This window comes from Dermochelys coriacea, chromosome 7, assembly GCF_009764565.3.
Source record: "Dermochelys coriacea isolate rDerCor1 chromosome 7, rDerCor1.pri.v4, whole genome shotgun sequence".
Classification (NCBI taxonomy): Eukaryota; Metazoa; Chordata; order Testudines; family Dermochelyidae; genus Dermochelys; species Dermochelys coriacea.
In genome coordinates this window covers 126,036,449-126,042,614 of record NC_050074.1, presented here as the reverse complement: position 1 = coordinate 126,042,614, position 6,166 = coordinate 126,036,449, and positions in this window count along the sequence as shown.

The following is a 6,166-nucleotide window of genomic DNA, read 5'->3' as shown; positions in this document are numbered from 1 at the left end:
TGGCTGCCACTGGCCGTTGCTCCATTGTCCTGGCAGCACAAAGCCTTTCTCTGTCGGACGCCCCGCGCTCCAGGCCCGGCAGAATCCCTTGCGCCAGGCAGCCAGCCGCCTTCCCCTGCCCCTGGGGGCACAGGGCTGCAGGCACAGCATGCCATGGCTCAGACCCTCGTGTTCTCCACGTTTGGCTTGGCCGCAGACTGAGCCCCTGAGCTCGGTCCCCATGGGACAGCTCCCCTGTGCACCTGGCAGAGCGCAATGCCAGCGGGGGCTCTCTGGCTGCAACGCAGCCCCCCGGATGGCAGCGTAGGAGCCCCGTTGCCGCAGCTGTCTGTCCTTGTCTGATGGGCCCCTTGTGTCGTTGGCTCTGCTGGACTCTAGCCTCCATGTCTGCTTCCCCTGCTTGCTGTGGGGAGCCAATTTCAGGGCCCAGCAGAGCAGGGGTTGGGCGTGTTCGTAGAGCAGTTTGTTTGGGTACACACGCCCAGGTTCCCTGCGCACACTGCACACTGCATTCGGGTCAGGCATTGGTGCCCTGTCCCCTGCTCCCTCGCCTGCCCCTCTCTGGGGTCCCACACGCATCTCAGCCAAACCCACTGCCTTGCTCCCGCCTCGGAGAATTACGCTGGGACTCCCCTCTGGCACCCGACTGCTGGAGGAGACCTGGTGGCCTGTCGCTGGGGGGGCGTGCGGGGATGTTGTGCTCTAGGGATCCCAGGTAATGACAAGTCAGCAGAAGCCCCAGGCTGGCAGCCTGGCTCTCCGAACCATAAGGTGCGATCCCGCTCTGGGGCCGTGTTGAGATCATGACTGGTAGAAGAGAGGCGCATGGAATTGGAAATCAATGGATCAAAATCGGGGTGTCATAAATTAGGCCTATTTAGTGAACAGAAGAGTGAGGGGATGGGCTAGTCCCCACCACTCCCTTGTGGGACCCTTAAAAAACCCCAGAAGGGGAGATCAAGTGGGCAGAGATGGGGGACTGAAAGGAGCAAGTGCCACCACCCACAGATTGGGCCTTCATCATCCTGAGCCAGAGTGAGACCCAGTGACTCCTCCACTGCCTCACTGAATCCCAACCACCAGCTGGGATGTGAGCCCTGCGTCCGGCTGTCACCCCTCCACCCACCCTGGGTGTCCTCCCCCCCTTTCCTCTCTCCCTCTCCTCTCCTGCTCAATCAGAGTCTGGCTCGGCTGGCCAGGACTGTGCCTTTCCCAGCATCGCTGGGAGACGTGACCAGAGAGGCAGGAAAAGGATAAATTGCCTGACGCTGGTACAAGTTTTCCAGGCCTCAGCGGGGCTGCTCAGAGCATGGGCTGGGCCCTGGTTGCTCCAGAAGTGAGGATGCAAGAGGGGGTCGGCCCCAGAGATGGAAGCTGCAGGGGCAACCAGCACTGTCCCTGGGAAGGAATGTGACCTGCCGGCTTCCCAGCTCCTGGCGCTTAGACACAGGAGGCCCGTCTCCCAAGGCTGCCAGGGCAGGGGCCAGTTAAGTGTGTCCAGCCCCAATGTTTGGTTACAATGGACATGACTTCACTGGCAACGCGGCAGCGCTTTAATGTGGCTTGTGTAGTTGCGGCAGAGGGCTGGGAGTGAGCTCGCCCAGCGCTCTAAAAACCCACCCCCAGGAGGGGTGGGCTCCCAACGCTGGGGCACTGTCTACACGGGCGCTTTACAGCCCTGAGACTTGCAGCGCTCAGGGGGGTGCTTTTTCACACACCCCCCGAGCGAGACCGTTGCAGCACTGTAAGTGCCAGTGTGGACAAGCCCAATGCTTCAGGGACAGGTGACATGTCAGGCAGCGTCCTGAGCTCAGCTCTGGGGGCGCCACACATCCAGCACCTCGTTCCAGCCCCACTTCCCAAGGGCTAACGGCAAACACAATGTAGCTTTGCAAGAACCTGGGAGGGTTTTTTCCCCACTTTTGCAGGTCGATGTCATGGTGTCTAGAGCATCACATTGGTAGATGCGCAGATGAACGAGCCTCTGATAGTGTGGCTGATGTGATTAGGCCTTATGATGGTGTCCCAATGTGATATATGTCATCATGTGCCAGCAATGCCCTGCTGCCATGTACGTTGGTCAAACCGGACAGTCTCTACATAAAAGAATAAATGGACGCAAATCAGACGTCAAGAATTATAACATTCAAAAACCAGTCGGAGAACACTTCAGTCTCTCCGGTCACTCGATTAGACCTGAGGGTGGCTATCCTTCAACAAAAAAACTTCAAAAACAGACTCCAATGAGAGACTGCTGAATTGGAATTAATTTGCAAACTGGATACAATCAACTTAGGCTTGAATAGAGACTGAAAGTGGATGTGTCATTACACAAAGTAAAACTATTTCCTCATGTTATTTCCCCCCCACTCCCGCCCCCCACTGTTCCTCAGACTTTGTTGTCAACTGCTGGAAATGGCCCACCTTGATTATCACCACAAAGGTTTTCTTCCTCCCTTCCTCCCTGCCCCCGCTGGTAATAGCTCATCTTAAGTGATCACTCTCCTAACAGTGTGTATGATAAACCCATTGTTTCATGTTCTCTGTGTGTGTATATAAATCTCTCCACTGTATTTTCCACCGAATGCATCCGATGAAGTGAGCTATAGCTCACGAAAGCTTATGCTCAAATAAATTTGTTAGTCTCTAAGGTGCCACAAGTCCTCCTTTTCTTTAAACTGAAGCCAGAGAGCCCCATGGGCTGCCTCCTGGGTCCGCCCTGAAAGACACTTTGAATTGACAGATCCCTGCAACTCTGTCACTTTTAGGATTTAGATGGTAACTTATTGGTGTGTATGTGACCCAGGAGTTCCCATCTGAAACTGGCGTGGTGAAATCTAATTATAGAACCCACCATCAGGTTGGGGTCTCTCCCCTGTTCTTGGCCGTCTGCCCTGAGGTAGGTGCTCATGGGCATGAGCTGCTTCAGAAAGTGTCAGGTTTCAGAGTGGTAGCCCTGTGTGACGAAGTGGGACTGTTCTTAATGTTTCCTCTGAATACTGTAGGGGTGCTTCAGTTTCCCCTACGCATTTCTTAAGTCTCCAGGTGGTGGGATAAGGGGGTGTAATTGTTGCAGAGCAAAGGGCCAGGGTACATAAATGGCCGACACGCTGTCTCCTGGCAGCTGATGGCCTGGGCACTTCGCCCCTGCAAAGTGAGAGCTAAAGGGTGGGAGAACAAAGGGACCAGGTGCTCTCCTGGCCCGGGAAAGGACAAAGCCCAGAGGAGGAGGGGCTAGAGAGAGTTTCAGTTTGGGGCTGGCTGGGGACAGGGAGTGAAGTGCAGACGTGGTTATCCGGCTCACTGCCCCCCAAAATGGACCCGGCTGAGTGGTCCTGTTCTCTGCACCTACAAGCTCTGGTTTAGACCATGTTCCTGTCGTCTAACAAACCTTCTCTTTTTACTGGCTGGCTGAGAGTCACGTCTGACTGCAATGTTGGGGGGCAGGATCCTCTGCCTTCCCCAGGACCCTGCCCGGGCAGACTCGCTGTGGGAAGCGCATGGAGGGGCAGAGGATGCTGAATGCTCCAAGGTCAGACCCAGGAAGGGGGGAGCCGGGTGAGCTGTGTGTCCTGCAGACAGGCTGCTCCCAGAGAGGAGACTTCCCCAGAGTCCTGCCTGGCTTCGTAGGGAGCAGCTCCAGAGCATCGCCCGGGGACTCTGTGACACCGTGTTAGCCTGTATCAGCAAAAACAATGAGGAGTCCTTGTGGCACCTTAGAGACTAACACATTTATTTGGGCATAAGCTTTCATAAAAGGGCTATAACTCTTATAGCCCACAAAAGCTTACGCCCAAATAAATAGAAAAGGAGTACTTGTGGCACCTTAGAGACTAACAAATTTATTAGAGCATAAGCTTTCGTGAGCTACAGCTCATTTCATCGGATGCATTTGGTGGAAAAAGCAGAGGAGAGATTTATATACACACACACAGAGAACATGAAACAATGGGTTTATCATATACACTGTAAGGAGAGTGATCACTTAAGATAAGCCATCACCAGCAGCAGGGGGGTGAAAGGAGGAAAACCTTTCATGGTGACAAGGGGCCACAACAGTGGTTCCCTTAACCCACCCAGCAATATTGTTAATCTATCCAACTATACTCTTACCCCAGCAGAAGAATCTGTCCTATCTTGGGGCCTCTCCTTTTGCCCCTCCACCCCCACGAACATGATACAGTTCTGTGGTGACCTAGAATCCTATTTTCGACGTCTCAGACTCAAGGAATATTTCCAACACACCTCTGACCAACATATTAACCCACAGAGACCTTCCTGCCAACACTACAAAAAGAAGGATTCTGGGTGGACTCCTCCTGAAGGTCGAAACAGCAGCCTGGATTTCTACATAGAGTGCTTCCGCCGACGTGCACGAGCTGAAATTGTGGAAAAGCAGCATCGCTTACCCCATAACCTCAGCCATGCAGAACACCGTGCCATCCACAGCCTCAGAAACAACTCTGACATCATAATCAAAAAGGCTGACAAAGGAGGTGCTGTCGTCATCATGAATAGGTCGGAGTATGAACAAGAGGCTACTAGGCAGCTCTCCAAAATCACTTTGTACAAGCCATTACCCTCTGATCCCACTGAGAGTTACCAAAAGAAACTACAGCATTTGCTCAAGAAACTCTCTGAAAAAGCACAAGAACAAATCCGCACAGACACACCCCTAGAACCCCGACCTGGGGTATTCTATCTGCTACCCAAGATCCATAAACCTGGAAATCCTGGACGCCCCATCATCTCAGGCATTGGCACCCTGGCAGCAGGATTGTCTGGCTATGTAGACTCCCTCCTCCGGCCCTTCGTTACTAGCACTCCCAGCTATCTTCGAGACACCACTGACTTCCTGAGGAAACTACAGTCCATTGGTGATCTTCCTAAAAACACCATCCTAGCCACTATGGATGTAGAAGCCTCTACACCAACACTCCACACAAAGATGGTCTACAAGTCATCAGGAACAGTATCCCCGATACTGTCACGGCTAACCTGGTGGCTGAACTTTGTGACTTTGTCCTCACCCATAACTATTTCACATTTGGTGACAATGTATACCTTCAAATCAGCGGCACTGCGATGGGTACCCGCATGGCCCCACAGTATGCCAACATTTTTATGGCTGACTTAGAACAACGCTTCCTCAGCTCTCGTCCCCTAATGCCCCTACTCTACTTGCGCTACATTGATGACATCTTCATCATCTGGACCCATGGAAAAGAAGCTCTTGAGGAATTCCACCATGATTTCAACAATTTCCATCCCACCATCAACCTCAGCCTGGACCAGTCCACACAAGAGATCCACTTCCTGGACACTACGGTGCTAATAAGCGATGGTCACATAAACACCACCCTATATCGGAAACCTACTGACCGCTATTCCTACCTACATGCCTCTAGCTTTCATCCAGATCATACCACTCGATCCACTGTCTACAGCCAAGCTCTACGATATAACCGCATTTGCTCCAACCCCTCAGACAGAGACAAACACCTACAAGATCTCTATCATGCATTCCTACAACTACAATACCCACCTGCTGAAATGAAGAAACAGATTGACAGAGCCAGAAGAGTACCCAGAAGTCACCTACTACAGGACAGGCCCAACAAAGAAAACAACAGCACGCCACTAGCCGTCACCTTCAGCCCCCAACTAAAACCTCTCCAACGCATCATCAAGGATCTACAACCTATCCTGAAGGACGACCCATCACTCTCACAGATCTTGGGAGATAGGCCAGTCCTTGCTTACAGACAGCCCCCCAACCTGAAGCAAATACTCACCAGCAACCACACACCACACAACAGAACCACTAACCCAGGAACCTATCCTTGCAACAAAGCCCGTTGCCAACTCTGTCCACATATCTATTCAGGGGATACCATCATAGGGCCTAATCACATCAGCCACACTATCAGAGGCTCGTTCACCTGCGCATCTACCAATGTGATATATGCCATCATGTGCCAGCAATGCCCCTCTGCCATGTACATTGGCTAAACTGGACAGTCTCTACATAAAAGAATGAATGGACACAAATCAGACGTCAAGAATTATAACATTCAAAAACCAGTTGGAGAACACTTCAATCTCTCTGGTCACTTGATCACAGACCTAAGAGTGGCTATCCTTCAACAAAAAAGCTTCAAAAACA